This window comes from Somniosus microcephalus, chromosome 14 (genome assembly GCF_052327205.1).
Source record: "Somniosus microcephalus isolate GS21.2 chromosome 14, FLI_Smic_1.0, whole genome shotgun sequence".
NCBI classification, from domain to species: Eukaryota; Metazoa; Chordata; class Chondrichthyes; order Squaliformes; family Somniosidae; genus Somniosus; species Somniosus microcephalus.
Window position 1 is genome coordinate 82,912,090 of NC_141000.1, and position 11,095 is coordinate 82,923,184.

Sequence of the window (11,095 nt, forward strand, 5' to 3'; positions counted from 1 at the left end):
CGTGTCCATGCTGGCCATCAAGTCCTGTCTATTCTAATCCCATTTTCCAGCACTTGGTCCATAGCCTTGTATGCTATGGTGTTTCAAGTGCTCATCTAAATGCTTCTTGAATGTTGTGAGGGTTCCTGCCTCTACCACCCTTTCAGGCAGTGAGTTCCAGATTCCAACCACCCTCTGGGTGAAAAAGTTTTTCCTTAAATCCCCTCTAAACCTCCTGCCCCTTACCTTGAAACTATGCCCCCTGGTTATTGACCCCTCTACTCAGGGGAATAGTTCCTTTCTATCTACCCTATCTATGCCCCTCATAATTTTGTACACCTCAATCAGGTCCCCCTTCAGTCTTCTCTGCTCTAAGGAAAACAACCCCAGCCTGTCCAGTCTCTCCTCATAGCTGAAGCGCTCCAGCCCAGGTAACATCCTGGTGAATCTCCTCTGCACCCTCTCCAATGCAATCACATCCTTCCTATAGTGTGGCGACCAGAACTGCACACAGTATTCCAGCTGTGGCCTAACTAGCGTTTTGTACAGCTCCATCATAACCTCCCTGCTCTTATATTCTATGCCTCGGCTAATTAAGGCAAGTATCCCATGTGCCTTTTTAACCACCTTATCTACCTGTCCTGCTGCCTTCAGGGATCTATGTACATGCACACCAAGGTCCCTCTGATCCTCTGTCCTTCCATAGGTCGATTATGAAACTAAATACTGATAATGCAGATTGTGATAGAAAATGGAGAAAGATCTTGCATATGGAGCCTTTCTCCTCCTCAGGACATACCAAAGTACCTTACAGCCAATGAATTACTTTTTAAATACAGTCACCATTTTTATGCAGGCAAATAGTAATAAGGAAATTGTGATGTTAAATGCTGATAAATAATTGTTAATATTAAATGCTGATAGTAAACTGATTATGTTAAATAGTAATAAGCAGATTGTGATATTAAACACTGATAACAAACAAACTGTGTTATTAAACACTAATGACAACTGATAACACAAAACTGACACAAAACACTGAAAATAAATGGACTGTGTTTGTTGTGGATTTGGGCTCTAGCTAGATGTTTCACTAGTGGGTGCACCTCTGGTGCTCTCTGCTGACCTTGTGCTATAATGCAAGGTAAACTCGTCAGAATAAATATGCAGTGTTCCTGGTGCGTGATGCAGGGCACATTTGCAACGCTACAGGGTCAGGAGGTGGATTATTAGCACCAGTGGCTTTTGAAGCAGCTCTTAAAGGGTTGCTGGCTACTTTTAAAGATATCCTGCCACTGAATGGAAAAAAATGCTAGAAGCAGACAAGCGAGGGGGTGGGGGGGTGAAGGAGAACTACACCTTTCTACTGCAGCAAGTCGTGCAGTGAAGGGTGGCTCTTTTTGGAAGTGAGGGCCATCCTACAGTAAAGAACAGCACCAGTGCAGCGTGGATGCAGGTGACAGAGCAAGTGAATGCTGTCACACGGGTGGCCCAAACCCAGGAGCAGGTGAAGAAGAAACTTGCTCTGTTACGCAAGGTTGTTGAAGTAAGTGTTCTTAATTGAACATTGTTGGCTTACAATGCGATGTAACTGCACTTCACTTTAAACTTAATGCACTGCAATCGGACAACTGTTTGTCTTTCAAAATACACAGGCACATTGCTCCAGGGAACTGTGCACTGTTGCCATATTTAATGTTTTGGCCCTGTGGCCCATTAAATGTGACAAGCAACAAGTTCATTTCAAGCACAAGGAACTGGAACGCTGCATGTTTGCACACTCACAGAAGGTGGCTCATGGCCTAGTGAGTTGGAGGAGACATACATTCCTCTTCCCAACTTATGTCCCTATTCGATTTCCTTGCAGGAGAAGGCTTCACATAACAAGAAGCAGCACATGCAGACATGTTGGGGAAGGGGAAGGGAGCTCACCATAGCTGTGACTCTTGTCTCTTTATGTGGAGTGGGACATGGGAGGTTCCGAGCGTGGAGGTAATAATAGGACTGGGGGGAAGAAGAGCTCAGAGGCGACCCCTAAGCCCATAGCTAGTATCCTTTCCTTTTAATTCCTTATCACCTTATTCACTCATTTATTCATTCCCTCACACAGGCAGACATTGCAGCACTGCCTTGCTAAGAGTGGAATTCAGAGGGAGGATTGTTGAATAGGCCCTCGGTCAGAAAAATATTCTCCCTGGAGCCAAGTTCCTTTTCAGCTCAGTGTTGAAGCATTTCAGTGGACTAGGCTTCTGTTGTCTCCCTGCCATCTATTGATAAAGTCAAATAAGTAATTACCCTGCTATTGTAAATACTAGTCCAAATAACTAAAAAATATTAATGAAACACTTCTCTTGAATTATTACTGTGAAATACCAAGCAGTAAATCTGATTGACTTCAAAGGGCTTTGGTAATTAACTGCGGAGGCCTGCCGGCACTGACTTTGCTTTGACCGTGAAAACCTTTTGACCATCACAGAGCAGGGCCAGAACAGCTATGGGACCTAAAACTTTCTCAAAACTCGAATGCAACAATGCTGCATAGGCAAAGAAATGGGTTTGGCGTAAAACCCAATAACAGGAAGGCTGAAACAACCATGACCTTCAGCTACCCAAATGTTCACTGATTTATCAAGATGGCATGTCCCAGGCTCAGCACTATCAGCAGGTGGCAGCTCACAGAGATTTCACAGCTGCTGCTGACTGCTGAACAGACAAACTCTCACTTTCACATTTTATCCCTGCTATAACCTCAGCGCAACCATCGAGCTGGCTTGACTCGGGCTATCCAATCCCACTACATGGAATTCAAGAAACGATAGCGTTACAACGACATATCCCCTTCAAGTTTTAGGAATTTATGTCCATTGGTGCTGGAGGCGATATTTTTGATTGTGTTTATGTGTTGGCGCCCTGGTGTGAAGGGTTTGCTATCAACTGCATATTAATCTTGTCAACATTTTCTGCTAGTAATTTACGGTCTCATCAGCTTTTGTTTTTTAAGAGCGAACTCCATGATACTTCAACTGGCACCAGTGGCCCTTGCTGTACTAAACCTTTGCACCCTGAATGGCCATCTGAAATTTCACACATTCAAATTATATTTAAACACTGCACGACAATTTTGAGACTGTGGAAGGCCTACAGTCATCTGAATTTTGAATTACAGCAAATTGACATTTCAAAGTTAACCCTGCCGCATGATTTGTCTGCTGTCCTAAAACGTCAGTCAAAAGTCAGTGATAAAGAAAGATTCAAATCAGGGCATAATAAAGTCATACTGACATATCAAAAATCACGGAAGAGATCTTGAACTATGTCTGACTTCAAGTTATTTCTCTGAGAAATGTAATGTAAGTACCCCATGTTTCTTTCATTAGAGGCACCGCCTTAATTAACAGTAGCCTTTTGTAGTACAAAGTCAGACCTGTCACTTATTCTTTTTTTTCTTTTGCACTGGTTTCATCCCAGTTATTAGTCTTTATATATCTATGCTTTTTCTATTTCTCCTCTTGTGCTCCTCATTTCTTCATTCAATATTTCCTTCAGATCCCTCTTCACCTCTTTATCCTCCATTATTTTCCTATATTTCTTTTTTCTCCATTCATAACCTTAAATGTTTCTAGTTTCAATCTGCACTTTTCCCTAGCATTCATCTTTTTCAAACCTTTCTGCCATTTTCTTGTTTGGTGCCTTTCTTAAGTGACTCAGTTGGTAACTCGCTTCCCCTGAGTCGGTAGGTTGTATCATTAATGCTGCAGAAATGCAGAACTGATGTGCTTTTCATTTCCAGTGTGTAGAAGGGAATTCAGAGAATAATGCTTAAAATACTTCAACAAAAAGCTAAAAATACGATAATAAATTATAGCACTAACTCGCAATTCAGAGCAGAAGAAAACCACAAATTTCAAATAGTGAGATTCTCCTACAATCTGTCCAAATTCCCAAAATATCTAAAATGCTATACAATAGAATATAGGTGGCATGGTGGGTTAGTATGCTGTCCTTTCACTTCTGGAACCCAGGTTTGAATCCAATCCAAACTGATTTGTTCCTCTCTCCGACACTACAATCTTTTCAATTATTTAAGAGTCTAATCCTCCCACATCAAAGCTCTCATTGTTTCAGCTTGTCATAGGTAATGCTGCTGAAAGCTCAAACTCCACGCTCATATTCATTATGGATATTGTTATATTGTGCTGTTAATATTGTGAATAATCATGGCCAAGGCCCATAGTGAAATGAGATTAATAGTTCCCAACTGGTTCAAGTCCAGAGAAGACAAAACAAAACAATCCATAATTCAGTGCAAGTTGGCAGTCTAAAATTACTTTAAAGCTCATGATGAGATGACTGACCTTCCCATCACTTCCATTGTCTTTGTTACATTTCCAAAAACTAGGAGCAGAAACATGGTAACATGGTGTGTTTTTGCCTGACATGTGCTTTCGACACTCCTCCTCCCCTCCTGCTTGGCTAAAAACAATGAGAAGCAGCTGCATGGAAACCTGTCATGTTTCAACACCTGCATTCAGAAATACTAAGAAGACAGCAAATCCAATCAGGCGTCAACTACCTCATGATAAATTTTAAAACAGCTTCAAAATAATTATTTTTAAAAAACAATTACACAAAACAGAGCATATTTCAGGCAAACACTTAAAGATAAGATTTTTTAAGTCATATTTTAAAGGCATATCATTTGAATGAGTTTAGCACCAAAATGTCAAATATAAGTGTCAGTAGTGCCAAATCCCAACAGCTGGTCCTGCCAATCTAGTGTGCAGGAACATTATCCTCAGATATACCCTGGATCAGAAAGAGTTGATGTCAACTTTGACATTATTCTATAATTTAATTATGAACTAATTACTTTATTCAAAGTTACCAACACGAATCATAGCCTTTCAAGCACAAATTTGAGAAGGAAAAGGATTAAAACACTTGAGACCAGTGCATCAAATTAAAGAAGGAAAATAAAGATAAGGGAGTCATTACATAGGATATACGGCACAGAAACAGGCCATTCGGCCCAACCAGTCCATGTCGGCTCCACTCGAGCCTCCTCTTGTCTTTCCTCATCTAACTCTATCAGCATAACCCTCTATTCCCTTCTCCCTCATATACTTGTCTAGCCTCCCCTTAAATGCATCTATACTTTTTGCTTCAACCACTCCCTGTGATGGCGAGTTCCAAATTTTCACCACTCTTTGGGTAAAGAAGTTTCTTCTGAATATTGATGGTCTCTAGTTATACTCTTCCCCACAAGTGGAAACATTCTCTCATAATTTTAAAGACTGCTATTAGGTCACCGCTCAGCCTTCTTTTTTCAAGAGAAAAGAAACCCAGCCTGTTCATCCTTTCCTGATATGTATACCCTCGCATTTCTGGTATCACCCTTGTAAATCTTCTCTGCACCCTCTCCAGTGCCTCTATATCCTTTTTATAATATGATGACCAGAACTGTACGCAGTACTCCAAGTGTGGTCTAACCAAGGTTCGATACAGGTTTAGCATAACTTCCCTACTTTTCAATTCGATACCTCTAGAAATAAACCCTAGTGCTTGGTTTGCTATTTTTATGGTCTTGCTAACCTGTGTTGCAACTTTTAGTTATTTGTGTATTTGTACTCCTAGATCCCTTTGTTCTTCTACTCCACCTAGACTCACGCCCTCCAAGTAATAAGCGACCTCCCTATTCTTCCTACCAAAATGTAATACCTCACATTTATCTATGTTGAACTTAATTTGCCAATTATATGCCCATTCTGCAAGTTTATTAATGTCCTCCTGTAATTTGTTGCAGTCCTCCTCATTATTGACTATCCCCCCAATTTGGTGTCATCTGCAAATTTAGAAATTGTGTTTTTCATTCCAAAGTCTAAATCGTTAATATAAATTGTGAATAATAGTGGTCCCAGCACTGATCCTTGTGGAACACCACTACCCACCTTCTGCCACTTCACCCTTTACTCCCACTCTCTGCTTTCTGTCTTGAAGCCAGCCAGCAATCCATTCTGCTACTTGTCCCCTGACTCCGCATTCTCTGACCTTGTTCATGTAGTTTGTCACAAATATCCAGTGAAAGTGAGAGTGGAGTAGATGTAGCACTGCATTCGAGCAATATTCTTTTACCTTCAGGATTTGGATTCAGATCCAGCCCAAATATATTACCCATCCCTGATAGCTCTTAAGATTCACAAACGGATGGAGTTAAGGTTATTCTTGCTCTCAACAATGCGTTTACAAGTTCACAGCATGAAATTGTTACTTATTCAACAATTGAGCTCAATACAGACAGCGTAAGAAATAAACATTTACACCAGGGTGGTAGAAGGGGCGTTGGTGTTTCGAAAAGTAAACTGTTTCTCCTCAGTACATAGACACAAAAGAAAAACTAGGAGAATCTTTTCAATTATATTTCACACTGAACAAGCAGAGAAATTATGTTTTCTCTCACAACAAAAATGTAGAAATTGGCAGATGAGTGGCACAGTAAACTTGCACACTGGATTTGAATCCAGTCCAGGGTGATGGAGCAAAGTCTCCCTTGTTTGCTGGTTGGAAGGATCCAATGTGAAATGAGTTTGAGTAGTTTCAGCCCAGTTCCTAATTGACATGAGCCCATGACACAAAACCACCACTAATTTGACATTAATGGGCACAAAATCGGCAATCGCACACAGAGAGACCAAGGTTGGCTGATGTGAATACTGGTGCAGTAGAGTGATTTTCTGAGGTTGGGGGTTAAGGTATATATATGGGGCAGATTAAGTGGGAACTTTGCTCTGCATGCAATTGCACCATACATGAACTGAAAAAATTGATCCTGACAATAGTTGCCTAAAATAGCAATGTGTTTAGTTTCCCATTGTTTGCATTCTTCTTTTGATCACCATGAAATTAAACAACTTTTTTGAAAAGATACAAATTGAGGAGAGCCTTGCCGATGAATGAGAAAATATGTCTGTGGCCTGACTGCAGACAGTAAATGTCCAAGCATATAGGTGCTTTGGTGATATGAGCACCTATCTGCCCAGTTAACTGCCTGGCAGGTGGGGAATGGATCAAGGATAAAGTGGCCAAAACTATACTGTAGATTTTGGTTGTGATAGGCAGGATATTAAAGAACAAGTAATTATCTGGGTCCATTGGAAATCATTAGAAATCATTTGATTCAGTCTACATCACCCATATTAACAGGAAAAAATGATTGTGTCTGTGAATATTACAGGATGAAATCTAATCTCAAATTTTAGGTGATATCATAAATCACAAATTCTGGCAATTTATAACTATTATCTATACTCCAAGATTAGATCAATTTAAGGCAGGCCTTGAATTCCATTGGAAATGTTTGTTGTTTAACAAACGCTTGTATTTACTTTTGAGCTTTCTATTACTTTTATTAACGTTTGTGCTGCTGACAACTAATAGCGTGTATTATGGTCTTATGGACAATGATATTCATACATGGGATACAAGTGCCTGGTTTAATTGGGAAAAAATAATTTTTAGTCAAGCACTGATTCCTGCATTTTCTGCATTCAGTATTTATTACCTTCATACTATTGTACTTTTGAACTGAAATGATAATCACGACTGGTTGGGAGAAAAGTCAGAATGTGTAGAACCCACATCCTGGTTTGTCCTTGTTCTCAGCTATGCATTTACATTTTTAAACATAACGGGGTATATATTTGCCTTGGGCAGTAGCGCGAGATGGGTGATAGTGAATCGGCAGCCCATTTTGCACTCGGCCCGATTTTCAAGTCACTGCAAAAGAAAATCGGACAGAGTATAAAAGGAGCTGCCGATTCGCTAGCGACTGTCTTGCGCTAATCCCCAAGATGGATTTATACCCCAACAGGTTTTCAACCTGCAACTAAACCATTGTCTCACAGGTTACAGAAGTAATTTTTAGTCTGTACTAAAATTCCCAGCCATTGGACCTTACAGTACATTCTTGGTCACTTGTTTAATCCTCAGTTCAACAGTTTGCCACTACAACTCTCCATCTCTCCATTGCCATCAAAATTCTCCTGCTATTCTTTTGATATTCTTTGATATTCGCGCATTATATCAAATACTAATTATCCCCGGCAAGGCCAACCTCTTCATTCACAAAATGCCTCTCCATTTACACAAACCCGCCCAGACTCCCACAACGCAGCACTTCACAGGGGCTGCATCCACATTTGTGCCGGAAGAGGATTTGTACTTCTTTGCTGAAAGACTATGTGAATTCTCCCAGCAACAAGTGATAGCCAAAACAGATTTGTTAAAGAGACAGAAAGATCTGTTTAGCGCAGGCTGGAGTTTATCACCAGCTAAACCTACACACCAATCTCGTTTAGACACCCAAGCCTTGTCAAATTGTTCAGTATATTTTTAAATCCATAATAAGTAAAAGAAGATGACAGTTATATGGCAGTGAATGCTTTCCATCTTTAATGAGGGTTCTTTGCGCTTGAAAATGAAGAGGAATCAAATCACCTGCACTTAATTGAACAAATCAAATTAATTTGGTGAAGACGGAACAAATCAGACAGTGGGACTAGAAAACAAAGCTACACGAGAAAATAATCAACAAACATAAAGACGTATAATGTTGGAAATACATAGCAGGTCTGTTAACATCTGAGGAGAGGTAGTGACCCTTCATTAGACCTGGAAAAGGAAGTCAAAATAGATTTAACAGCTTAGTTCCAAATACTGGCAGCCTTGTAGCTGTAGTAGGGGATCACGGCCCTTCCACTCCAGAAACGCAGACCATTAATCCTAGCTTTTGACTGATATTTAGGTTCATTAGGCCACACAGGGTAAGGGTGCTTAGCCTGGCTATAAAATGAAAGCCTGAACGGTGCCTCTGATCCGCTCTACAGATTAAAGGAGGAAACATGGTATCTGGGAGGACCTATTAAGGGGAAAAGAGTGATGTGCCTCAATTATTCCGAGACTCGAAGTTAGCAGAACAAAAGTAAGGCTTTTATTAACTCAGAACATAACACGTAAAATAGAGAGATGTCTACCTTCAGGAGGCTGAACCCGACTGAAGTTAGATTACAAAGGAGCCAGGTATGGGCGGAGCCCTGCACACAACCAGTTCCAGCACATTCCAATACATAATACATGAGGACTGGGGGAAGGGAAAAGACACAGAAAGCAGGCAGTTACAAGACACAGAAAACAGGCAGTGATGAATGGAATATATTTCATCACATTCACCCCTTCTATAGATTTAGTCTGTTCGGGGGTTTGATAGTCCTCTGCGACCGACGTGGCTGTTGTGGTGCCGCGGGTGTCGGCTGGGTGTCCCCGGTAGCCTCCTGGGTCTCTGCCGGGGTGCCGCCGGGGTTGTTGAAGGGGTAGTTGGTGGGGGTGCCGTTGGTCGATGTTCTTCCGGGGGTGATGAAAGAATAGTGGGTGGGTAAGGGTTGCTGTGATCGTCGTCGCTGCTATTGCCGTGGTTGTTGTCGATGCCGGCTGGGGCGACGTCTTTTATGGACACGGTGTCCTCCCTTCCGTCGGCGTGCCGGACATATGCGTATTGGGGGTTGGCGTGGAGTAGGTGTACTGGCTCCACGAGAGGGTCCGTCTTGTGGCCCCTCACATGCCTTCGCACGAGTACCGGACCTGGGGTGGAGAGCCATGACGGCATGGATACGCCTGAGGTGGATTTCCGAGGAAAGACAAACATTCGTTCATGAGGCGTGGCATTAGTGGCCGTACATAATAGCGACTGTATCGAATGGAGCACATCCGAGAGGACTTCCTGCCAGCGGGAGATAGGGAGGCCCTTGGTCCTTAGAGCTAGAGTGACTGCTTTCCACACTGTCCCGTTCTCTCGCTCCACCTGGCCGTTACCCCGGGGGTTGTAGCTGGTGGTACGGCTCGTGGCGATCCCCTTGGACAGCATGTACTGGCGTAGCTCTTCACTCATGAAGGACGCCCCCCTATCCGTGTGGATATAGCTCGGCATACCGAACAGGCAGAACAGGCTGTTGAGGCATTTAATGACCGTGGCGCTGGTCATGTCTGGGCAGGGGAAGGCGAATGGGAAACGGGAGTATTCGTCCACAATGTTCAGGAAGTAAACATTGCGGTCGACGGACGGGAGGGGGCCCTTGAAATCTAAGCTGAGCCGCTCGAAGGGCCGTGTAGCTTTGATTAAGTGGGCTCTATCTGGGCGGTAGAACCGAGGCTTGCACTCAGCGCAAGTGCGGCAGTTCCTGGTCAGAGACCGACCTTCCTCAATCGAGTAGGGTAAGTTACGGGACTTTATGAAGTGGAACAGCCACGTGACCCCTGGGTGGCAGAGGTCGTTGTGGAGGGTCTGTAGCCGATCCTCGGTGGCGCTGGCACACATCCCTCGTGAGAGGGCGTCAGGGGATTCGTTAAGGGCCCCTGGCCGGTAAATGATGTCGTATTCGAAAGTGGAGACCTCGATCCGCCACCTAAGAATCTTATCATTTTTAATCTTCCCCCTCTGTTTATTGTTGAACATAAACGCTACCGATCGCTGGTCGGTAAGTAGGGTGAAGCGTTTGCCAGCTAGGTAGTGGCGCCAGTGGCGCACTGCCTCCACGATGGCTTGGGCCTCCTTTTCCACGGAGGAGTGTCTGATCTCGGGGCCTTGGAGGGTCCTTGAGAAGAAAGCTACGGGCCGCCCCGCCTGGTTGAGGGTGGCCGCCAAGGCGAAGTCGGACGCATCACTTTCCACTTGAAATGGAGTGTTCTCATCCACTGCCTGTAGCGTGGCCCGCTCAATATCCTGCTTAATGCTTTTGAAGGCGGCGTGGGCCTCAGCAGAGAGCGGAAAAGAGGATGCTTTCAAGAGGGGGCGGGCTTTGTCGGAGTAGTTGGGGACCCATTGGGAATAGTAAGAAAATAACCCCAGGCACCTTTTCAGGGCTTTGGGAGTGTTGGGCAGGGGCAGCTCCCGTAGGGGGCGCAATCGGTCGGGGTCTGGTCCGATTTCCCCATTCTCCACCACGCTGCCCAGTATGCAGAGGCGCGTGGTGTTGAAAACGCACTTGTCCTCGTTATAGGTGAGGTTGAGTTTTTGTGCGGTTTTCAGGAACCTCTCGAGGTTCGAGTCGTGATCCTGCTGGTTGTG